We start from the raw sequence: 27,144 nt of genomic DNA on the forward strand, positions 1-27,144 counted from the left end.
TGTAGTCATGTATGGATGGGAGAGTTGGACTATAACCAAAGCTGAGCACTGAAAAATTGATGCTTTTGAACTGTGGTGTTGCAGAAGACTCTTGAGAGTCCATTGGGCAGCAAAGAGATCCTACCAGTCCATCCTAAAGAAATCAGTCCTGAATATTCATTGGAAGGACTGATGCTGTAGCTGAAACTCCAATACTTTGCCCACCTGATGTGAAGAACTGACTCATTTGAAAAGACCTTGATGCTGGGAAAGATTGAAGCAGGAGAAGGGGATTACAAAGGATGAGATGGTTGGATGGTGTCACTGACTCAATGGACATGAGTTTGAGTAAACTCTAGAAGTTGGTGATGGACAGAGGGGCCTGGTGTGCTGCAGTTCATGGGGTTGCAAAGACTCGGACACAACTGAGCGACAGAACTGAACTGAACTGAGGTCAATACAAAGTGACAATGGGACATCATTTACTTCTAAGGTCACCCAAGGGGTCTCTAACGCATTGGGCATTACTTATTATCTCCATTGTGCCTAGAGGTCTCAGTCTTCAGAAAAAGTAGAAAGAGCCAACCAATTCTCAAAATCAGCGATAAAAAAGATAACCCAGGAGACCTCCCTGGGTTGGAAGGAGGCTTTACCAATAGCTCTCCTCGGCACCCATATTGCCCCAAGGGTCTTTGTCCTTATGAGATGCTATATGGGACAACTTTGTTTATCTCAATGACCTCTTCCTAGTATCCAGATGCTCAGACCCTCCAATCTTATACCATGGCCATTGGGCAATTCCAACAAGATATATACTTGGGGGTATCAACCAGAACCCAAAAGATTCTAAAGAGCCACCACTCTAAGCTCCAAGGACTCAAGTCCTAATTAAAGCCTGGAAAGTTGGGTCCCCAAAGGCTCAACTCCAGCCCACATGGAAGGGTCCCTACCCTGTAATACTTTCTACCCCCATAGCAGTCAGTGTACCAGGACATGATTCCTGTATTCACTACTCACGAGTCAAGCCAAGGAAGAAAACAGAAGAGGAGGACATTCAATACACCTGTGGGCCCCTGGGAGATCTTCGGATATTCAGGACTACAAATGAGTGCCATTCTAAGGAACACCCCCGAAATTAAGTTTCTGGGGAAAAGATTTCTCAGGACAGCTCTAAAGAGCCAACACAGCTTGGCAAGAGTTGTACTCCAAAATAGACAAGAGATAGATCTCCTGATCCCTGAACAAGGAGGGACTTGACCCATCTTGAATGAGATGTGTTGTTTCTGGGTAAATATTTCCAGCTAAATTAAAGAAAGTCTCACAGTCCTCAAGAAAAACATTCTCTGTCTCAAAGAATGAGCTGGAGAGTTCTTGGATGGCTACAATCTCTCTTTGGAGGATCCTTCTCCTGGTGAGGGGGAATTTGGAGTTGGCGAATGCCCCTATTAATCCTTGTTATCATCATATTGATGCTGCTTTTGATTGCTCCATGTATTATCAACTGTCTAACCCATTTTGTTACTGCCCAGATCAACAAGCTACAACATGCAGAGCCAGTTCAGCAAGGATATATAAAACTGCAGCCGACCACGGAAAATATCACTCACCCTTAGATGGACTCACCACTATAAGGACTCTGAGACTTGAGACTAGCAAGTGGGGGAGACCCAATGACCCTTACTGTCCCAGTTCAGCAAGAATTAGCCAGAGAGACCTCAACGCACCTATTCCCAAAGAATTGGGCCTCCCATCTCTTGAGGGGGGAATGTTAGGTAGTTAGAATAGGAAAAAGGAGTCCAAAGTGGCAGTGGCTAAAGGACAAGAAGGGAAAAGCCCGCAAAAATAGAACAAAGGAAAATCGAAGGACTGGATTGAGGACCTCAGGTAAAACAAACAGCCCAGTTTACATAGGGCAGACTCAGGGGGAGGAGAAAAAAACATAAAAAGAGGAGCCAAAATTGAGCCAGGGGCTTCTCTTCTCTTCAGTCTTTAGGGTTGACCCACCCTCACACCTTGAGGATGTATTTTCCTTTCCTTTCTGAATAAAACTGAGCTGTAACATGGAACTGTAGCACTGGTCCATCCGTCACTTCAAACTTTTGCTGTGACTGAGGAAATTTACACGGGACTGTAACACTGGTCCATCTGTCACTTCAATTTTTTGCTGTGGTGAGACAGAACAGAACTCCCCCAACAATTCCTTTATAATTGTTTTTAGGAAACAGCTTCTAGTAAAGTCCAAGATTTCAGAAATAATTAACTCAAACTACAATGTTGTTTGAAAAAGGAAATTAGAGGATAACTTATAAGAATCTAGCCTTGATCCTGAGATTACTTATTATTAATAAAATAATCTCCTGAAATAAGCAACATACCTAAAGATATTTTTTTGGATACTATCACTGAATTTTGTTCTATATCCTACTTTATTTGAGCAATGTGAAGAGAAAAACTTATATGACATTCATTACTAGAGTCATAATTTTATTGCACCACAATCTAACATGACTGATTGATTAGCAAAGTACATTTAGTATATAAGATAAAAGGTTTTCACCATGTAAACACTTGGGACATTTAGTATATATTCATAGAATATGAAGGTACTCTTTTGAAAGGTATATTTATGTTTTTAAAAGTAATTATATCTTTATCTTACTTTGCTGTTGTTTAGTCACTAAGTCATATTTAACTCTTTTGTGACCCCATGGACTAGCCCGCCAGGCATCTCTATCCATGGGATTTCCCAAGCAAGAATACTGGAGTGAGTTGTCATTTCCTTCTCCAGGGATCTTCGCAAACCAGAGATCAAACCCACATCTCCTCAATTGGCAGAGGGATTCTTTACCACTGAGCCACCAGGGAAGCCCTTTCTTACTTTATTTTTTTATAAACCATGAAAATTCTCAAAAAAGTAGTCTGCCCAGACACAGTATTCTAAAATTGAAAATTAAAGATAAAAATAAATCATTTACCCTGCATTTTTATGTAAGGCACTGGAATTCACCATAGTGGATGATTAAAGACTTACCATTAGGTAATGAGTGCTAAGTAGCTTTAACTGTGTCCAACTCTTTGAGACCCTTTGGACTTGCCCACCATGTTTCTCTGTCCATGGGATCCTCCAGGAAAAAATACTGGAGTGGGTTCCTGTGCCCTCCTCATCCTTAGGTAATAATATCAGCTAAAAACAAGTATCATATGGTATTGCTTATAGGTGGAATCTAGAAAAATAGTACAGATGAACTTACTGACAAAGCATAAATAGAGTCAGAGGTGAACAAAATAAATGCGGGATGAATTGGGAGATTGGGATTGACATATGTACACAACTGTTGCTGCTGCTGCTAAGTTCCTTCAGTCGTGTCCAACTCTGTGCGACCCCATAGATGGCAGCGCACCAGGCTTCCCCATCCCTGGGATTCTCCAGGCAAGAACACTGGAGTGGGTTGCTATTGCCTTCTCCATATATACACTACTATGCATAAAATAGATAACTAATGAGAACCTTCTGTACAGCACAGAGAACTCTACTCAGTGCTCTGTGGTGACTGCAATGAGACAATGACATTGAAGTCACTCAGTCATGTCCAACTCTTTGCAACCCATGGACTGTAGCCTACCAGGCAGCTCCTCCATCCATGGAATTTTCCAGGCAAGAGTACTGGAGTGGGTTGCCATTTCCTTCTCCAGGAGATCTTCCCAACTCAGGGATCGAACCTGGGTCTCCCACATTGTAGGCAGATGCTCTACCGTCTGAGCCACCAGGGAAGACTGCAATGAGAAGAAAATCTAAAAAAGAATGGATATATGTTTATGTATAACTGATTCACTTTGCTGCACAGCAGACACTAACACAACACTGTAAAGCAACTATACTGTAATAAAAATTAATAAAAATAAGAATGCCAGCTAATAAAGAAAAAGTGAAAGAATTAGAAAATAACAATTTTGCAACCCACAATGAAATAATTGATTCATACAAGTGTCATTAATAGATGATAAGTCATGAAATGGAAGGCTTATGAGAAGCAAATGCTTGCACATTATCTCTTAGATTACTTTCTAAATGCAACAGTGAAGCTTTTGGAAAGAAAATATCTGGCTGTAACTTACATAGCCAAAAGATCAAACCTAAAACTGGTACCACCTAAAATCATATGCTTTCTGCTATGATCTAATATTAAAAAAATACTGCATTATCAATAAAATATTCTTGCCAAAATTTATTAAAAAACTATTCAAGCCTTTAGTCCTAACTCAAAACATTCTTCAGTAATTTTATTCCACATTAGCAATCTAAAAACATTTCCATTATTTCTCTACATCCTAACATTTAAAGTTCTTTATGAATATCTGAATATGAAATAATTTTCAACAATGTTTTAATTTTCATTTCTCTGATTACTGCTGCTGCTGCTGCTAAGTCACTTCAGTCCTGTCCAACTCTGTGCAACCCTATAGAAGGCAGCCCAACAGGCTTCCCAGTCCCTGGGATTCTCCAGGCAAGAACACTGGAGTGGGTTGCCATTTCCTTCTCCAATGCATGAAAGTGAAAAGTGAAAGTGAAGTCACTCAGTTGTGTCTGACTCTAGCGACCCCATGGACTGCAGCCTACCAGACTCCTCCATCCATGGGATTTTCCAGGCAAAAGTACTGGAGTGGGGTGCCATTGCCTTCTCTGATTCCTACTTAACTGGAATACATTTTTACATGGTTTCACTTTATGGCTATTTATGGCCAAAATTTCTTATTCTCTGAATTACACACATGGAGTGTCCATTTTTATATTTGTAACAGATATTTTTACAGAGATTGTACATGCTTTGTTAGGTACAAGCAAACCTCAAAGATACTCTGGGTTGGGTTTCAAACAACTGCCATAAAGAAAATCACACAAGTTTCTTGGTTTTCCAGTACACATAAAAATTATGCTTATACTATACTGTAGTGTATTAAATGTGCAAAGGCATTATATCTAAAAAATGCATATCAATTCAGTTCAGTTTAGTCGCTCAGTCATGTCTGAGTCTTTGCGACCCCATGAACTGCAGCACGCCAGGCCTCCCTGTCCATCACCAACTCCCAGAGTTTACTCAAACTCATGTCCATTGAGTCAGTGATGCCATCCAACCATCTCATCCTCTGTTGTCCCCTTCTCCTCCTGCCTTCAATCTTTCCCAGCATCAGGGTCTTTTCAAATGAGTTAGCTCACATCAGGTGACCAAAGTTTTGGAGTTTCCACTTCAGCATCAGTCCTTCCAATGGATATTCAGAACTGATTTCTTTAAGATGGACTGTTTGGATCTCTTCGCAGTCCAAGGGACTCTCAAGAGTCTTCTCCAACACCACAGTTCAATTTTTTAGTGCTCAGCTTTCTTTATAGTCCAACTCTCACATCCATACATGACTACAGGAAAAACCATAGCCTTGACTAGATGGCAAGTAATGTCATCTAGTCAATTGTTGGCAAAGTAATGTCTCTGCTTTTTAATATGCTGTCTAGGTTGGTCATAGCTTTTCATCCAAGGAGCTAGCCTCTTCTAATTTCATGGTTGCAGTCACCATCTGCAGTGACTTTGGAGTCCCCCCAAAATATAGGCTGTCACTGTTTCCATTTTCCCATCTATTTCCCATGAAGTGATGGCACCAGATGCCATGATCTTAGTTTTCTGAATGTTGAGCTTTAAGCCAACTTTTTCACTCTTCTCTTTTACTTTCATCAAGAGGCAAAAATGCATATACCCAAATTTAAAATGCTTTATTGCTAAAATAGTAACCATGATGAGCCTTCAGCAAGTCTTAACCTTTTGCAGTATGACATCAAAAATTGTCATACTGGATGAAGCAAGTCAGACAGAGAAGGACAAATATGTGATATCACTTATATGCGGAATCTAAAAACAGATACAGATGAACTTATCTACAAACAGAAATAGAGTTACAGATGTGGAAAACTTATGGTTACCAGGGGACAAGGGAAATGAGTAAATTGGGAGATTGAGACTGATGTATACATACTAGTATATATAAAATAGATAACTAATAAGGACTTACTATATAGCACAGGAAACTCTACTTGATACTCTGTAATAGCCTATATGGGAAAAGAATCTAAAAAAAGAGTGGATTTTTGTATATGTATAACGGGTTCACTTTGCTGTATAGCAGAAACTAACACAATATTGTATCAACTATACCCCAATAAAAATTTCTCTTTAAAAAATCAGTGATCACAGAGCACTATAATAAATACAGTAATAATAATGAAAAAGTTTGAAATGTGTGAGAATTACTAAAATATGACACAAAGTGAGGAAATGTTGGAAGAAATGGCACCAAGAGCCTTGTTGGTTGGAGGTTGACACTAACCTTACATTTGTAGACAATGCATTCTCTTCAAAGCACAGTAAAACAAAGTATGTCTATATGTGAAAATAACTTGTCTTAGTCAGTGGTTCTTAAACTTGATTACACAATAGAATCACTTGGGAAGCTTTAAAAATGTCTATACCTAGGCTACTGATCTCATATGATGATGGAAATCTTTATATTTGTCTTACACTGGCCATTACTTCCCTATTTTCATATTTCCCACCTTAGTTTTGGACCTTGTAACCTGTGTGGTGCTTTTTCTCCATTATCCACCCACATCCATCATTTTTTCAGCTTTCAGTGAAGCATATGCCCAACTCACTGATTATGTTTTTTTTTTTTTTTTTCCCATTTTTGTTATTCAGATGTGTTTAACATTTTTTTGAGTTATTGGTTTTATTTAGCACAGCTAATCCTTTTAAAATATTGTTTATATGCTCTATGTTTCACTGGTATTTTTTTCTGATGTTTTGAGAGAAGATAATAAAATTAACTACATAAGGCTATGTTGATTTGATCCTCTTCAATTTTCACCTTGACAACTACTTAGTTCATTAAAATCAGTAATGATTTTCAATTCTTATCTTATTTATTATTCAGTCAATGAGGTAAAAACATTTCATTGGCCTTTCATTTGCTATGCTACTATTCACTAGTTGTAGAATGATGAAACCACCATCTTACTGCTCCCAAAAAGAAAGAAAATAAAACTAAGGTACAAAATTCCTGTTTTGTACCTCACAATCTAGTGAGAGAGTAGCCATCAAACCTGATAAAATGTAAAATTGCAGCTGTGATAAATATCAAGAAGTGGATATCAATGTAGCTACAATAATGTAAAATTTAGATAGTGAAATGATCACTGAGTTTACTAAGTCTTCTCTGAGTTATTGATGGCTGAGTTGCGACCTACGTTTCCTGCTTCCTTGAAAAAGAAAATGTACAAATCATGGAAGAATTATTCAATAGTAAATATTTGATTGATGTAATTTCTTATGATAAAATCACCAATGATGAAGATAGACTGTTACCATTGATTTTAAAATGTTTAGCAGAATCCAAACATCCGAGGATAGATTCTGTCTTGTTTATAAATCATTATGTTACAGGGACGAATCATAATTTTCAAGAGTATCTCAGATCTACTGCTCTAACACTTGCATCTTTCCATCTATGAGTACTTGTTACCTATGCTTTTGAAGAAATGCTACCTTGTTTATACCTCTGACTCTGCCTCAGCTTTTTCATGAAAAAATCACCTCATCCATTCTCACTTACCAGGAATGATAGACCCTTTTTGATGGTTTTTGATGCTTGATGTTATAAGCACCTTGTTGTGAAAGCTGAACGACTGAACTCTAAATAGGAAAAAATGAATGCTTAGAATTTTCTAGTGGTACTCTCAATGAAAGTTCTCTTAAAACAATACTAGAGTTAGAGATACAATTTGCTGGAAAAGTTTAAGAAAATCATATCAAAAATAAATATAAGAAATAAGAAATAATTAGAAAAATAAAGAGCCCTCCAAAAGGCAATAAAGATGATACTGCTTTTCTGTGATAAAATTTGGACTCTAAAACAAGCCGTATTTAGTGTTGGGTTACTTCTTTTTAGTTACAGTCACTTAATTCACCCATAAAATGTTAAGAAAATTCTAAAGTGTGCTCTTCTGGCTTTATAGGAATGTTCATTCCCCAAAGTTAAGTATGAAAAATGTAAAATATCCAATTGCACAAATACATTATCTTTCTACAGTTACGTACAAAGCATTTATAAGAAATGTTTGAAGAGTGCAACACTCACATTTATCACTCAGATGCTGGCAAATTGCCAATATTTTGTCTAGCTGACTCTACATAAACTTTGTGGGGAAGCTTCTTTATTTGTACAAGAAACTAAAAGAACTGGATAGTTAACTTGATGTTTAATTAAATAAATGGAAGAATAAAAATTAATCCACGGGAAAGATACAGCAAAAATATGAGAAAACACAAAAATTATAAATGTAACTCAGTAGTCAAAAATTCTAGATCTTTACTCCTTAAACTGTAAGAGATTTTATTTCAGTGCAAGAGACCCAGTTTATAGTGAATACAAGGTACATTGATCTTTTTTAAAAAAGTCAATTTCTTCTTACATGTATATATCTATCAGTTCAGTTCAGTTCAGTTCAGTTCAGTCGCTCAGTCGTGTCCGACTCTTTGAGACCCCATGAATCGCAGCACACCAGGCCTCCCTGTCCATCACCAACTCCCGGAGTTCACTCAGATTCACGTCCATCGAGTCAGTGATGCCATCCAGCCATCTCATCCTCTGTCATCCCCTTCTCCTCCTGCCCCCAATCCCTCCCAGCATCAGAATATATCTATAGTTATCTAGTTTTCATAAATACATGAATGCCAATACATGTATTTTAATATCATAGTCTGTTAGTTTTCTTCCTTTTTCCCTCATTGCCCAAAAGAGGAAGTTTGACCCAGTCAATATCCTGGAATATTCCAAAGCATTCATCTTATTGATATTGGATGAGTGATATTTTAAAAAAAATCTAATCAATGAAATATATCTTAAGTATTCATCCAAAATGCATGCACAAAGCAGGAATTTCTTAGTTTATTTATAATGGATTCATTATTTCTATTATTTTCCTCTTCTACAATTACAGATAATGGTGTTAATATTTCTCTAAAGTCTTCTTTTTTTTATAAACTTTGGTGAAAATTGAGAAGCTCTGAATGCTCATTGACCTACCAAAAGCTTAATTTGCATAGTTGTTCTAACATGTATACACATATGTATACATGTTACATGTATACATGTATAAGAAAGGATATCTTTACCCTATATTAATATGCCCTTTATACTCATCGATAACATAATAAAATACAGAAAATCAATCATTTCATTAAAATAAAACCATGTATTACTATGTTAAGTAAGATTTTCTTCCCTAGCAGCAGTTGCATAATTGTTTTTAGTGAGTCCTAGATGATTACACTAAACATATAGAACATTGTACCTACTATTATTCCCTTTCACTCTTAAAAAATTCTGGGTTGGAAATTCTTCCAAAATATTTTACATTTCTAACAAAATAATAAATGCATCTGCTAGAGAATACTTCTCTCAAAGACACAGCAAGAGTACCATTAAACTATAAACTATAATTGCCATCTGAGCACTTAAGCTCCTGTGTCAAGGGACTAGCAGACAAGAAGAGGAGGTGGGCTGTGCTATACAATGGGAATATTTGAGCATATGGGTAGTGCTGAAATCACCAATTTCAGTGCCACCTTTTGCTCCCTTTGTCAATTTTAACATAAATGGGTTGAGAAAGATATGATGACCAAAGTCTAGAACCTTCATAATTGAAGATCAAGACATCAGGAAGACAGGTCCACTAGAATTCTATAAAGATGTCTCAGTCCTTATTTGAGCTGGGAAAACTGGACAGCTACATGAAAAAGAATTAAATTAGGGCACTTCCTAACACCATACACAAAAATAAAATCAAAATAATTTAAGACTTAAACTTAAGGCCAGAAACTATAAAGCTCTTAGAGGAAAGAGGAAAACATAGGCAGTACACTCTTTGACATAAATCACAGCAAGATTCTCTCTGACCCACTTCCTATATTAATAGAAATTAAAAAAAAAAATAAAGAAATGGGACCTAATAGAACTTAAGCACTTTGCACAGCAAAGAAACTATAAACAAGATAAAAAGACAACCCTCAGAATGGGAGAAAATAATTACAAATGGAGCAACTGACTAAGAGTTAATCTCCAAAATACATAAGCAGCTCATATAGCTCAATATCAGAAAAATAAACAACCCAATCAAAAAATGGGTAGAAGACCTAAACAGATATTTCTCCAAAGAAGAGATACAGATGGCCAGTCAGTTCAGTTAGTTCAGTCGCTCAGTCATGTCCAACTATTTGTGACCCCATGAATCGCAGCACACCAGGCCTCCCTGTCTATCACCAACTCCCGGAGTTTACCCAAACTCATGTCCATCGAGATAGTGATGCCATCCAGCCATCTCATCCTCTGTCGTCCCCTTCTCTTCATGCCCCCAATCCCTTCCAGCCTCAGGGTCTTTTCCAATGAGTCAACTTTTCATATGAGGCGGCCAAAGTATTGGAGTTTCAGCTTCAATATCAGTCCTTCCAATGAACACTCAGGGCTTATCTCCTTTAGGATGGACTGGTTGGATCTCCTTGCAGTCCAAGGGACACTCAAGAGTCTTCTCCAACACCATACTTCAAAAGCATCAATTCTTCGGGGCTCAGCTTTCTTCACAGTCCAACTCTCACATCCATACATGACCACAGGAAAAACCATAGCCTTGACTAGATGGACCTTTGATGGCAAAGTAACATCTCTGCTTTTCAATATGCTATCTAGGTTGGTCATAACTTTCCTTCCAAGGAGTAAGCGTCTTTTAATTTCATGGCTGCAGTCACCATCTGCAGTGATTTTGGAGCCCCAAAAGATAAAGTCTGACACAGTTTTTCCACTGTTTCCCCATCTATTTCCCATGAAGTGATGGGACCAGATTCCATGATCTTCGTTTTCTGAATGTTGAGCTTTAGGCTAACTTTTTCACTCTCCTCTTTCACTTTCATCAAGAGGCTTTTTAGTTCCTCTTCACTTTCTGCCATAAGGGTGGTGCCATCTCCATATCTGAGGTTATTGATATCTCTCCCGGCAATCTTGATTCCAGCTTGTGCTTTTTCCAGCCCAGTGTTTCTCATGATGTACTCTGCATATAAGTTAAATAAGCAGGGTGACAATATACAGCCTTGACGTACTCCTTTTCCTATTTGGAACCAGTCTGTTGTTCCATGTCCAGTTCTAACTGTTGCTTCCTGACAGAGAAATACAAATCGAAACTGTAATGAGGTGATAACCTCACACTGGTGAGAATGGCCATCATCATCAAAATATCTGCAAATAATAAATGTTGGAGAGGATGTGGAGAAAAGAGCACCCTCTTACATTGGTGGGAATGTAAACTAATGTAACCATTATGGAAAACAGTATGTAGATTCCTTAAAGAAAAAAACAAAACAAAAAACAACTAGGAGTAAAACTACCATATGATCCAGTAACCCCACTACTGAGCATATACCCTGAGAAAACCACATTCTAAAAGACATATCACCCTAATGTTCATAATAGCAATATTTACAATATCCAGAACATAGAAGCAACATACATGTCTATCAACAGATCAATGAATAAAGAAGTTGTAGTACATTCATATAATGGGAATATTACTCAGTCATTAAAAGGAATGAATTTGAGTCAGTTGTAGTTAGGTGGATGAACCTAGAGCCTCTTATACAGAGTGAAGTGAGTCCAAAAGAGAAAAGCAAGTATAATATACTAATGCATATATATGGAATCTAGAAAACCAGTACTGAGGAAAATGGTAGAGAACAGACTTGTGGACATAGTGGGGGAAAAGGTGAGGGTGGGATGAACTGAGAAGTAGAGTTGACATACATATCGTGTCGTGTATAAAATAGATAACTAGTGGGGAGCTGATATGTAACATAGGAAGCCCAGCCTGGTACTTGTGATGACCTAGAAGGGTGGAACGGGGGGAGGGAGGGGAGGGAGGAAAGGGATGTGTGTGTGTGTGTACATATATATGTATATATAATTATGACATTCATGTTGCTATATGGCAGAAATTAGCACAAAATTGTAGAGCAATTTTCACCAATTAAAAATTAAAATTTTTAAAATGGATCTGAGCCACACAGAGAGTGGTCTGTAGGGAAGTCGGGCTTTATCACTTAGACTGTCTTCAGCATTAAAGGCCTTGTTATCTCAATTACCGGAAATGTTGCCAGCAGGCATCCCTCACCTAGCAGTCCCCTTTGAGGATTGCCTTAGGTAAGATCTGCCTTACCTAAATGGCAACCCACTCCAGTATTCTTCCCTAGAAAATCCTGTGGATGGAGGACCCCAGTGGGCTGCCATCTATGGGGTCTCACAGAGTCGGACACAACTGAAGCGACTTAGCATGCATGCATGCACGCCTTACCTAACATCATTCTTCCTTCTCAAGGCAGAAAATAAGCAGTGCTTAGTTGGCATGGGATAAAGACCTGACATTTTTGACCCTGCTTTTAGGATAACTCTGAAGGTTATGCCATTTTGAGATTCCCAGTAAAGTCAGGTGATAGCTTTCTTAAGGTAGTTCCCCTTTGCCCAATCTTGCTCCCTTTCCTTACCTCCCACAAGTGTTTTCTCCACGAGCACTCCATAACAAATCTCCTATTGGTTAAAAAAGCAAGTAAACAAACAAATCAACTATGGAAAATGGCTGAGGATATATACTATATATTTCAACTTCTTACGATTAAACACGGAGAAGGCAATGGCAACCCACTCCAGTACTCTTACCTGGAACATCCCATGGACGGAGGAGCCTGGTAGGCTGCAGTCCATGGGGTCTCGAAGAGTGGGACATGACTGAGCGACTTCACTTTCACTTTTCACTTTCACTCATTGGAGAAGGAAATGGCAACCCACTCCAGTGTTCTTGCTTGGAGAATCCCAGGGACAGGGGAGCCTGGTGGGCAGTCCCTTTGAGGATTGCCTTAGGTAAGATCTGCCTTACCTAAATGGCAACCCACTCCAGTATTCTTCCCTAGAAAATCCTGTGGATGGAGGACCCCGGTGGGCTGCCGTCTATGGGGTCGCACAGAGTCAGACACGACTGAAGCGACTTAGCAACAGCAGCAAGCAGCAGCATGATTAAACAAAACTTACATTGCTCTTATTCTATACATGTGCTGTACATGATTATTCACTATCTTCATTCTCACTCCTTTTATTTACTTCTACTTCCAGTATGCATTTTAGCTGGAGTTCTGTATATTGTTTCAGTTCAGTTCAGTCACTCAGTCATGTCTGACTTTTTGTGACCTCATGGACTGCAGGATATCAGGCTTCCCTGTCCATCACCAACTCCCAGAGCTTGCTCAAACTCATGTCCATTTAGTTGGTGATACCATCCAACCATCTCATGCTCTGTCATCCCCTTCTCCTCTGGCCTTCAATCTTTCCCAGCATGAGGGTCTTTTCAAATGAGTTAGTTTGGCATCAGGTGGCCAAAGTATTGGAGTTTCAGCTTTAGCATCAATCCTTCCAGTGAATATTCAGGACTGATTTCCTTTAGGATTGACTGATTTGATCTCCTTACAGTCCAATGGACTCTCAAGAGTCTTCTCCAACACTGTAGTTCAAAAGTATAACGTTTAGGTTTCACTAGTGGTTGAAAAACCTAGGGAGAGGTAGTTCTCCCCATGAGAAAGAGGCCATTTGCCACTGGCTCTTTCTGCTTTTGGACAAGACCAGAGATGTTTTACGAAGGCCATGAAAACTTCTGCAGATTTTACCTGCTTGTAAACAGAGTAGGGATACCCTATTAACAAGCTTCCTCAGTGGCTCAGACATTAGCAAATCTGTCTGCAATGCAGGAGTTCATGGTTTGATCCCTGGGTTGGGAAGATCCCCTGTAGAAAGCCATGGCAACCCCCTCCAGTATTCTTGCCTGGAGAATCCCATGGACAGAGGAGCCAGGTGGGCTACAGTCCATGGGGTCACAAAGAGTCAGATACAACTGAAGCAATTTAGCACACAAGCACACACCCTAATAACAGAGGTTTCTTACTGCCTGGGTCTCATATAATCCAGTATAAAAACCCTGAATGGGTTAAGATAGTACCCCCAATTATGAGTTGTTTGAGGACTATAAATTTAGATGTCTCAAAATTCAATTTTGAAAGTTTTATAGTTTTATTTACATGTATTTTTAACAATTTAAAAATTGAGACATTAAACATTAATAAGAGAATTTGTTTTAGCTTTCAAATCTGCATCCAGAAAATAGAAGGCTGATTTTTTTTCCCCTCACCACAATTCATTTGGTCTATATGAAAGGATGCAAGACATCTTTAGAATATAAATTCTCAAGTTTTGTGCCAAGTTTTCAACACCAAACTCCACAAAAATTTCCAGCAGACTTGTCATATGAAATTTTAAGAACTGAAATTAACTCGTTTCTATTTTCTGTATTAGATATTCTATTTAGAGGAACAGCACACACATTTTTAGCTTTAGGTTTCAAAGTATATATTTCTTGAAAAGCTCTGTGACACATCCATCCACTTTAAAAATAGTTCATATAACATTATTTCCACTGCCAGGAACCATTTGCTCAGTAGGACAGTTCTTACACTTTAGGCTGAAGTATACGGTTCTTTGGGTAATGTGTATGGTATTCTAGTTCTGTACTTATCTTACAAATACTAGGGATCCGAAATAGATCTGTATATACAAAGAACATACTTTTAAAAAATAATACACAATTTCAAATAATAGGTAAGCTTTTTACTTCCAAAAACTATGCATTTTATAACTTTTATGACACTCATTTCACATAAAACTCCACTCTATTTAACCTCTTGTTAAAAAACCTTCCTCACCTCACTCCACACTCATTCCCAACCTCCTTCCCTCGTGGCATCTTTTGGTTTCTGGTGTAATCTACAAACGGTAAAGACAAAGCTAGAGAATATTCATTTTTGGCAAAAGTTAAAAACCTCTTCAGAATTAATGGACTCCCTGGCAGTGAATAAGGTGATGTCTGACGCTCTCCAAGGAGTATGTTTTGGTACAAGTTGGTATGATTACAAAAATAACATCACTGAGATGAATATTTATCTTCAGTCATGTATTCTTGGTAAATATATTTCCAAGAATATTTTTCTTTCAAGGCTAATCTTAGGAAGGTGTTCTTAAAACCCTAACTAGCAAAAATTTTACATGCCCAAGGAAACCTAGTTTCCTAATAGATTCAAAGGGCTATGAACAAAAAGAATGTTGTAGATTACCAGAGTTGTCCTAATCCAATTAGTTAGATAATGAAAGAAATGCAAGAGCCCATATATAATTAGACATTCCAACTTTTGTTTCTCCTAAAACTAACAAACCCTTGTAGTTAAATACTAGTTGAGAGTAATTTTTAAATGTTCCTATTGTTCAGTAAACAGAATAAATAATAGTTACTACTATTGCCCAAGCTCTTAACTATAACACTTCATAGTATATTCAGATTCCATATCTGTATAAGCAGGACCCATAAGATGGCTGCTGTCTTATCTCTGTACAATCCCTGCTTGACCTGGCCCTGTCTCACCCTTATCTTAAGGGCATGATTGCCTTGCCCTCAAAAGTCCAAGAAAGTTTAATCAGTAACCATCTGCATGATCAGACAGACCCTCCCACCTCCCACACCCCTCCCAGCTAATGATTGTTCTAGCCCAGAACCAGGACTCCAGTATGTTTGATCATCAACAGGAAACAATAGCTGTGGAAAAGAGCTTCTGAGAAGCATGTGGGCCAGCAGTCACCTTGGCAACCAAGGAACCTTTCTGACACCATGCCCTCTATAACTGCTAGCCTCCTCCTCCCTTGTGTAGCCATATTGCAGCTGAGTCTTGCCTCCGGCAGACCAGGCATGGTGGGGTGTTGCTACAGGACCTTTGCCTTTAACTTGTAAGATTTCCCATTCAATAAATTGGTGATGTCTCTGTGGCTAACTCCTGGCTCTTTCTTTGGTTTAACAGCTGGGCAATGACATGGATTGCAGCATTATGGGATTCAGACCAAGAGTATCTACATTCTATAACCTTTTCAAGTCCTCAAATTCCTCTGTATCTCATACTGTATCCATTCAGGCTGAGAAACTGAAACCACTCTAATTATTTGAAACAGAGAGCACTAAATAGAGGAACTGGTTCTTAAAGTGTTAGAAGGGTCAAGGAGTGAAAAGGAAAGGAGTTTATTCAGAGTCCATCTCTAGGATGGCTGCCGTGTCCACAGGGAGTGCGGTGCAAATACCACTAAGTCAGACAAGCAGGCGGCTAGGAGGCCACAGGGCAATAGAGCAAGACCTTGGAGCCCCCATTGGTCTGAAGTTGCTGGCCTTCCCCCAGTACCACCAGAGCATCTCCAGTAGCCTGCTATGCAGAAGCCACAGAAGAAATAATAATGACATCTTCTCTTTAAATTTCAGTCTAGCACAAGTGCCTCACTTTGGCAGAACCTAACCCGTGAACAGCTGGCAAAGGAGTCTAGGAAATATAATTTTAAGTTTTCAGCCCATAGCACAAGGCAGAGTAAGTGCAAGACTGAACTCTGATAAATATTTGGCACATTTATTTATGCAACACTACTAGAGAGACATTGAGCAATTATTAAAATAAAATAGAGTTATTAAGGAAGGAACAGCATATCATACAGGAAGTGTATGATATGTTGGACTGGTCCTCAGAAACAGAGTTCTGAGTATCTACAGGATCGGGTTACTATTGATAGACCTTTAGTCCCTTTCAACAGCTTTTATTCTGTACCAGAATAATTTACTTATTAAAAACAGAAAATGATTATATAAGCAAATATGTATTCAGTAATTAGCATTCAACTGATTTTTAAGTATCTCACCACTATTAGGTGTGAAGCCGCTACAGGCACAAATAGAACCTATACTACAAACTATGGTTGGTCAAATGGTTATTCCAATTAAGGTCTTCTTCTAGAACATGATATTAGTTGGAAATAGTTGCTTTTTCTTTGGATCCCAGCCATGATTTATTCAGTAACGAGATAGTTTATAAAGCATATAGGCATCCATTTATCTGTGTTGTTTTTGCTCTCCATCCATTTCTAATAGATGTAATTTCACTAGTAATTTTGTTTTGAGTTAGTTATAAGGGGTATAGTTACATAGAGATAGATTATATAAACTTCATTTTTTGCTCTCTTTTTGTGACAAATTTCTAGACTATTACATTGCTTTCAAAGAACATGTATTATTTCTAAGGAAATAAATTTTTCCTTGTAGCTAAAACTATGGCTTATTTTTAAATGTTCCATAGGTACTTATCTAATTCACTCATTCATTAAACATACTTTTGTTGAGCAACTTATTTGTTTTGCCAGGCTCTGAAAAAGGCAGCAAACAGCACCATCAACCAGAAACAGGGTCAGAGGGATGCTGCTTACATTTGAATTGAAAGAGAAATAGAAGTAAGAAGTCTAATAAAATAATTACAAGTCATGTGAAAAAGTATTAAAAGTGTTAGTTGCTCAGTCGTGTCCAATTCTTTGTGACCCCACAGACTGTAGCCCCCGAGGATCCTCTGTCCATGGAATTCTCCAGGCAAGAATACTGGAAAGAGTATCCATTTCCTTCTCCAAGGGATCTTCCTGAACCAGGGATCAAACCCAGGTCTCCTGCTTTGCTGGCAGATTCTTTACCATTTGAGCCACCAGGAAGCCCAATTCCATTTAATAAGTGCTCTGATTTAAAAAAGGGCTAAGATAGAAACTAACAAATGAAGGGTGTCTACTCTAGGTCGGTTGGTCATGGAAGTCTTCCCTGAAGAGATGACTCCATCTGGGACATGAAATTAGAGAGGAGTTCATCATGAGAAGAGCTAGTTGCATGTGGAGGTACATGGAGCCTCACAGGAAGCTCAAAGCTAGGAGCTACACAAAGGAGACTGAGGGCTGCCCCTTGGGGGGGTTTTAGTGTTGAAGGTAATGTGTCATTTATTCTAGCAAGGATGCTTGACCTTCTGTTGCTTCAGCAGCTGTAGCACTGTTCTGCCAATCTGGCCCCAACATCAAGTCCACAAGGCTCCTTGGTAATAACATCCTCCTTTTTTTGAGAATTATGTGCACAGATTTAATTTGAGAATGATGTAACACACAGATAAGTTCTTACACATGGCCACTTCTTTTGCTTGCACCACCACATCACCACATCTGATGATGGGACTGTTGTGGTTGTGCCAAAGAAATTCAGCTTTTGGAGAGACTTCCACTTTGAGATTGCAGAATCCTTAATTCTCTTGGGTTTCTTTCTCAAATTGATAGCATTTGCTTTATAAGTTAGCAAATTCCTATCTATTCTGGCTTGTGGGTGGCACCTTTCCAGTTTTCTGGTACTGTTTTGAATTTATTCTTATAGTCATATTTTTTCTGTCTTTTCAACAAGATTTGGGAAGTGACTGGAAGTAACTACACAGGATCCTCCAACTTTGTTTACACTGGAGTCTCAGAATTTATTTCAAAAGTATGCTTTTATTTATCTAAAAATGTTTTATGTAATTCACAAACAATTATGAATATGTATGTTAGTTTATGAAACCCTTTATGAATGCATGCAGCCTGCTTTTAGAATTTGATCTTTATTTCATGTTTTCTCTCAGTTTTCTATATTTTTGTGATATTACTACTAATTTTGTCTGCAGGTGTGATAATTGGTATTAACAGTAAATTATTAAATAAGCAATGAGTAAAGTAAAATGACTTGTACATCATATACTCACAGAAATGGGATAAAAGGTAATTGACATTTTTGTGCCTTTACCAAAACCAAAGCCCTTTACATATATATTGTGTAACTGTCCATTAAAACCACTCAGTCTTATTATAGCTCCAGTCAGTCAATTCAGTCGCTCAGTTGTGTCTGACTCTTTCTGACCCCATGAACCGCAGCATACCAGGCCTGCCCATCACCAACTCCCAGAGTTTAACCTAACTCATGTCCATTGAGTCCGTGATGCCATCTAATCATTTCATCATCTGTCATTCCCTTCTCCTCCTGACTTCAATCTTTCCCAACATCAGGGTCTTTTCAAATGAGTCAGCTCTTCACATCAGGTGGCCAAAGGATTGGAGTTTCAGCTTCAACATCAGTACTTCCAATGAACACCCAGGACTGATTTCCTTTAGGATGACTGGTTGGATCTCCTTGCAGTCCAAGGGACTCTCAAGAGTCTTCTCCAACACCACAGTTCAAAAGCATCAATTATTCAGTGCTCAGCTTTCTTCACAGTCCAACTCTCACATCCATACATGACTACTGGAAAAACATAGCCTTGACTAGATGGACCTTTGTTGACAAAGTAATATCTCTGCTTTTTCATATGCTATCTAGGTTGGTCACAACTTTCCTTCCAAGGAGTAAGCGTCTTTTAATTTCATGGCTGCAATCACCATCTGCAGTGATTTTGGAGCCCTCCAAAGTAAAGTCAGCCACTGTTTCCACTGTTTCCCCATCTATTTCCCATGAAGTGATGGGACCAGATGCCATGATTCAGTTTTCTGAATGTTGAGCTTTAAGCCAACTTTTTCACTCTCCTCTTTCACTTTCATCAAGAAACATAGCTCCAGTGTGTTCATTTATTTTCCTAAGACCCCCCAGAGTTAATAACTGGTTTAGCCAAGACTGAAACATTCATTTATTGATTCCAAATTCTTGCTTCTCTCTGTTAGTCGCTCAGTCATGTTCAACTCTTTGCAATCCTATGGACTGTAGCCTATCAGGCTCCAATGTCCATGAAATTCTCCAGACAAGAATACTGAAGTGGGTAGCCATCCACTTCCCCTGGAGGACTTCAGGACCCAGAAATTGAATACTGGTCTCCTAAATTGCAGGCAGGCTCTTTGTCATCTGAGCCACCAGGAAAGCCCTTGTTCCTCTCAATACCCCTCCCCCCAAATCCGTAGCAAATGAAAATGAATTTATTGAATAGAATTTTCAGGTTTTAGAAATTATCTTGAAAACCTTAAAATACACTGACATGGAAAGGATATATTATATTTGGACAAGGCTAAAGACGGAGAAAATGGTTAGCTACAGAAGAAAATGTCTAACAAAACAAGGGTAGTCACCAGTTACTGCCACTTGTATTACCCTAGCATCTCAATACCACTGTGACAGTTCATGGGAAAGCACAATGGTTCTAGCATTTGTTGCTATGAGAACACTGATTACATTTGTTTCTTTTCTATTTCAAGCTGCAGATTTCTCACTTTAGTACTTTTAATAGTCACAGAAGAATAATCTGTCCTGCTAATCACACGTCATTTCCCTGGCACACTGTAAAAAAAAAAAAAAAAGGTCAAGATAAATTTTGTTCAAAATATTAAGTAGCATAAGCAGAACTAAATATTTCTATATATTTAATATTTACATATAGTGAAAAGCACAGATTTTAAATAAACATTTGATAACCCTTGATTGATGTAATCAATCATATAACTACTAATCAATCAAGATATAGAACATTTCTATCACCACACCAAGTTTCTCCATGCCCCCTTTCAAACACTACCACGGAAAAGGCAGCCACTGTTTTGACTTCTTTTTTGCTTTTTCTTTATCATATAAACAGAATTATGATTATAATTCTCTCCTGTATTGGTCTTTTACTCAACATGTGATTTAGAGGTTTCTGCATGCTGTTTTTATGTCTAAGCAGTGCATTCTTTGTTTTTACATTCCCCTGTTGATCAACATATGAACTGCTCTTACTTTTGGATTGTTATGAATGAAGACACTATAAATATTCTTGTGCATGCCTTTTTGTGGGTATAGATTTTCAGATCTCTTAGGTAAATATCCAGGAGAGTTGCAGGATAGTAAAGTAGATGCATGTTTAATTTTATCAGAAAGTGCCAAAAAGTTTTCCAAAGGGGTTGTACCATTTTCTAATCCCTTCAACAACATAAGGGTTCAGCTGTACACATGCTCACCAAATTTTGATGTTTTCAGTATTTTTAGATTTAGTCATTCTAATCTAAATGGGTACATGGCAATATTTCATTTTGGTTTTAATTTGCAATCCCTGATCACTGATAATATGCAGAAATTTTTCTTATGACAATTGTTTATTCCTACATCTTTTTTGTAAAGTATCCACACAAGTCTCTTGCCCATTAAAAAGTTTAGTTGTCTTTATTTTTGAAATTGATTTGAATGAGCTTATTATATATTCTGGATAAAAGCTACTTTGTCTGATATATGGTAATGAGAATAATTTCCCCCAAGGTGTTGCATATCTATTTACTTTCTTAATAATGCTTCTTGATGAGGAATATGTATGTTTAACTGAGGTATTTACATATATTCAGATCAAAATATAAAACATTTCTATCTCCCCAGAAAGTTTTCTTATGACCAAATGTCTCTTTCCTAGTCAACCTCACACAGAAGCAACCACTCAACTGGTTTCTATCATCATGAGTTTGTTTTGCATATTTAAAAATTTCATATGAATGGACTCATTCATTTTCTTTCAATTAGCTTAATATTTCTAAAATTATTTATGGTCTTGAATGTAGCAATATTTCTTTCCTTTTTACTGAATGTATTGATTGTTCATTATATTACTTCTTAGCTTCCACTTTTGTCTATCCATTGATATAAATCTGGATCTTGTATTTGTCTATTACATTGCTATGATAATAATGTTACTATGAAAATTTTAGTGAAAGGCTTTTTGTAGATACATAACAATGATAAATATCTATGAGTGGCATTGATAAGTTGTATTTAACATTTTAAGAAACTGTTGAACAGTTTTTTAAAGTGGTCGTACAATTTGACACTCATACCAATGGGTGAGACTTTTGGTTGTTCCACTCCCTCTCTAATATTTTAATTTTGTCAATCATTTTTGTTTTATGACTTCCTATGGGTGTGTTATAGTATCTCCTGGAAGATTTCATTTATATTACCTGGTATCCGATCATTTATAATTTTTCATGTACTTATTGGCCACTCATATGTTTTAGTTTATATGTTAATTTTGAGCAAGTGTCTGTGTATGTGTTTTGCCCATTTTGTCTAAGTGACTTATTTTTTTTGGGGGGGTGACATTTTATTATTGAGTTGCTGGAGCTTTTTTATTTTTTAATATGTAGTCCATCTAGAAATCCTTCTGAATCTGTAGCTCTACTTTCATATTGCTAATGGGACTACCTTAGTAGTTATTTTTATAATTTTGATGGAATCAAATTTGTAAATATGATGTTATGTATTTTGTGATGCCTTGCTTAAGAAAAATAAGAAATGAAAGAACCTGAGAATAAAAGAAAGAAGAAAGAGAGAAGGAGGGAGGGAAGAAGGAAGGAGGGGGAAAATCTTAGCCAAGATTATGAAAATATTCTATTTTTTCCTGTATTTGAGACTTTACGTTTAGGTCCATGGTCTTTTTCAAATTGATTTTTCTAAATTGTCTGAGATAAAAATCAAAGTTCTTTCTTTTTCCCACAAAAATATCAGTATCATTTATTACAGGAAAAAAATTAATTGAAAGAAGTTGCTTTTGACTCTTGGAAAAAGTTGTTTCACCAAATAGGCTCTGTGTCTATTTCTGGTTTCTCTATTAAGTCCCAGTACTCGATCTGTTTATTTTTTCCCACTGTCATACTATCTTACTATATTTAAAAATTTGATCTTGATTTCAGGTGAGGCAAAATCTCTAATGGTTCTTTTTTAAAACTTTGTTTATTTTAGTTCTTAACAAATACATTTTAAAATTACTATGTCATTTCTAGAAAAACCTGCTAGAGTTTCTACTGACATTGCTTTAGATCTTTAGATTTTGTGAAAAATAGACATTGTATTAGGTATTCCATTTTATAAACATGGTATATATATGTGTGTGTGTGTGGTTCTTAATTTTCTCTGAAATATTTTTTAATTTTCAGTGTATAGATTTTTCACATCTTGCATTAAAATTTCCAGAAGTATTTGATACATTTTGTAAAGTTTACATAATTCAATACTTAATACCAAACAAGTTTTTCTAAGCTTGTTTTTAACTTGCTTTTAACAAGTTTTTAAAAACAACCAACTTAACCTGATAAGTGTATCATCTAGAAACTTACAGTACCATTTATTTAAGTGGTGAAATATGAGAAACATTCTCATTAAAGAATACCTTGTAAAGTACAGGGCTTCCCTCATAGCTCAGTTGGTAAAGAATCCACCTGCAATGCAGAAGACACTGGTTCAATTCCTGGGTCAGGAAGATCCCCCAGAGAAGGGATGGGCTACCCACTCCAATATTCCTGGGCTTCCCTTGTGGCTTAGCTGGTAAAGAAACCTCCTGCAATGAGGGAGACCTGGGTTCGATCCCTAGGTTGGGAAGATCCCCTGGAGAAGGGAAAGGCTACCCACTCCAGTATCCTAGCCTGGAGAATTCCATGGACTGTATAGCCTATGAGGTCACAAAGAGTCGGACATGACTGAGCAACTTTCACTTGTAAAGTACAAGTAGAGCTGCTGCTGCTGCTGCTAAGTCATTTCAGTCGTGTCCGACTCTGTGTGACCCCATAGACGGCAGCCCACCAGGCTCCCCCGTCCCTGGGATTCTCCAGGCAAGAAAACTGGAGTGGGTTGCCATTTCCTTCTCCAATGCATGAAAGTGAAAAGTGAAAGTGAAGTTGCTCAGTCGTATCCGACTCGTAGCAACCCCATGAACTGTAGCCTACCAGACTCCTCCATCCATGGGATTTTCCAGGCAGGAGTACTGGAGTGGGGTGCCATTGCCTTCTACGCAAGTAGAGCTAACATGGTAATTTAAAAAGCTATTTGGATAGAGGATCAACCAATAAAAACCTAAAGTTTTCAACACACAGGTAAGAAAAATTGGGACATATTTTTAAAACTATCCCTCTCATAGTAGCAACAAAAATCTAGAACCTGCTTAAAGTTAATGTAGTCCAAAATATACTAGGCTTGCCTAATAGAATATGTGTGTGTGTGTTAGCTGCTCAGTCGTATCTGACCCTTTGCGACCACGTGAACTGTAGCCCACCAGGCTCGTCTCGCCATGGAATTCTCTAGGCAAGAATACTGGAGTGGGTTGCCATTTCCTTCTCCAGGGATCTTCCTGACCCGGGGGTTGAAGCCAGGTCTCCTGCATTGCAGGTGAATGCTTTACCATCTGAACTACGAGGGAAGCCCACCTAATAGAATATACGTTATTTTATTTAAGAACATAAGAGATGTTCTGTAAAAGTAGAGAAAACATTTCTACATGGGAAGACACAATATTGTAAAGATATACCATATTACCCTATAAAGTGTGTGTGTGTGTGTATGTTATTAATGGTACCATTACAGGAATTAAATCAATCAATGAAAGTGAAGTTTAAAACTAGATCACTATATATGTAGAAATTAGTAAATGGTTAAGTGATTCTCTTGCCATTTGGAAAGGATGAATTATTCAATAAATGTTGATAAATTTAGCTTTCTATTTGGGAAGAGAAATTATATGCATGTGTCATATTATATGTGAAAATTTAATCAAGTTCTATCAAAGATCTAAAGTTTAAAATGATACAACAAAATAAAATACTGGAATTAAAACATATAAAAACAGAGAAGCTCCCAAGTAAAGATCAAACAGATCTGACTGTCAAAAATGTAAAATTTTGTGTTATGAAGGATATTGTAAAAAAATTGCAAGAAAAGTAACATTGGAAAAAAATCCTGAATGTGTGTGTGTGTGTGTGTGTGTATGTGTATCTGTATATATATACATATGTGTGTATACATATGTGTCAATATGATAAACCCGTTCAAGGGTTGACATCTATATTTATAATTATAAAGAAGTCTTTACTCCCCTATTTCCTCCAAAATAAAGACAACCACGTAATATGATTTTTGTCCATCAGACTGGCAACACATTTTTGAAAGAGAAATAATATCTATCATTGATGAGGATGTAAATAAATTGGCACATTTATAGCTCATTCATAGAATTGTAAATGGTTACATCCTTTGGATAGCAATTTAGCAATATTTATAAAACGGGACATGCTCCTATTGCATGATGCAGCAATTTCTCTTCCAACAGTGCTTAGTTTGCAGATGAGAATACCCATTACAACATGGTTACTCAGGGAAGTAAGTTTGCAGACACCTAACAGCTCATTAATAGGCAAACAGACTATGCACTCTTTTATTTTAATACATTATCATGTATTAACTTGGGAAGTATTCCATAGTATGTTAAGTGAATAAAAGTAACTCCAATGCTCTATGATAAAATGTGTTTTTAAACCTCATATACATATATGGACATGATTTAAGCAGGAGTATGCATATTGATGGGGCTTCCCTTGTAGCTCAGCTGGTAAAGAATCTGCCTGCAATGCAGGAGACCCCGGTTCAGTTCCTGGGTTAGGTGGATCCCCTAGAGAAGGGATAGGCTACCCAATTCGGTATTCATGGGTTTTCCTGGTGGCTCAGAAGGTGAATAATCCTCCTGCAATGTAGGAGATCTGGATTCCATCTCTGGGTTGGGAAGATCCCCTGGAGGAAGGCATGAAAACCCACTCCAGTATTTTTGCCTGGAGAATTCCCCGATGACAAAGGAGCCTGGCAGGCTACAGTCTGTAGGGTTGCAGAGTCAGACATGACTGAACAAGTAAGCACAGCATTTCAAACCAACAGATGAATCTTCTGAAATAAAAAATAACTAATACAAATGAGCTAAATCAAACCAAGAAGCAAGAAGGAAGAGCCCACTGAGAATGTCATTGTCCTTTGCAAATTGCCTGCTGTGAGTGGCCATGTCATATAAAACTAATTTTGCAGCTTTATGTGATTTGCTCATTTTTCCTGGTAACTTGGGCACTTTTGCCTACATCTCTGGACATGCATTAGATGAATAACTACATAAGCAAAACTATCCAACGGAGACAATTTATCCAGGTTAATTCAAAGAAGTGGGAAGATAGCACTTGCATCTACTTTATCCTTTATTAAAAATAGAGACTTTATTTCACAGATGAGAATGTCTAGGAACTGAAGCATTAAGTCACATGTCCACAGTTACCCAGCTGGGACGTGTCAGAGATGAGGTTAGTTCTCAGACACTCTGGTTCATAACTGGAGCTGTCAGCCACCCCCCTATACTCTGCCCTTCAGAGCTTGTTAGAACCTCTGTTCCCTCACCTCTGAGTGTGATGCCTGTCTTAGAGGGTAGCCATAAAGGAGTTAAATAGGATAAGCTAGGAGAGAGTGTGGAGTTTGCATGGCAGTCTGTGCTTTTGTGAGTTGAGTTCCCCGTAAGTGTTAGTCATAACACCCACGTAAGAGCACAGAAGTGTTTATATGTTCCTGCTTCCTCTCTAAGGCCTCTCCAAGCCAATGACATGACACAGATCTCTGAGATCCAGTGGCTCTCCTTTTAACACAAAAGCACTTGTCCCTTTGTGGCTCAACACTGTGGCAGAGGAAGCCAGGGGCTGCCCTCCTATGTCTCTATCCTCAGCATCTCCTTTTGCTTTTTCCACAATCTTGGGCTTCCCTGGCTGTCTACGTGATTCACATTAATGTGTAAACTTAAGACACATATGCACGGAGAGGCCAGACAGCCTGAAACACACATAGGCACAGGACAGAGCAGTCTTGAGCACAAAGCCAGGGTTCCAGCCAGTGAGGACCAGGATCCAAGGCAGGGCTCCCAGGAGGTACCCACAGGTGTGTGGAACCCTCACAGGGAGGCACAGGGCAGCCCTATTCAAATGCTTGCACAGGTCTGAGATCTTTTCCCTCTGGAATAACTCCCATATTATTCCTCCATTCTTCCGGTTCTTCATGAGTAGCTGTTATATGCTGGGCAGGAGTGAAAAGTCAGTGGTAAATCATATCCCCTCCATGTCAGAGGCCAGGCCAGACAACACACAGCATTATTGTTGTTAATACATCCACTAAGATGATCCAGAAACACAGCAAGAACTCTATATTTCTCCTAAAATAAATAATCCCTTGAAAACAAAGTTACGGTTACCAAAGGGGAAATGTAGGGGGAAGGGATAAATCGGAACTTGATATTAACATATACACATTACTACATAGGATAGACAACAAACAAGGACTTACTG

The sequence above is a fragment of the Bos indicus x Bos taurus genome, chromosome 2 (assembly GCF_003369695.1).
Source record: "Bos indicus x Bos taurus breed Angus x Brahman F1 hybrid chromosome 2, Bos_hybrid_MaternalHap_v2.0, whole genome shotgun sequence".
NCBI classification, from domain to species: Eukaryota; Metazoa; Chordata; class Mammalia; order Artiodactyla; family Bovidae; genus Bos; species Bos indicus x Bos taurus.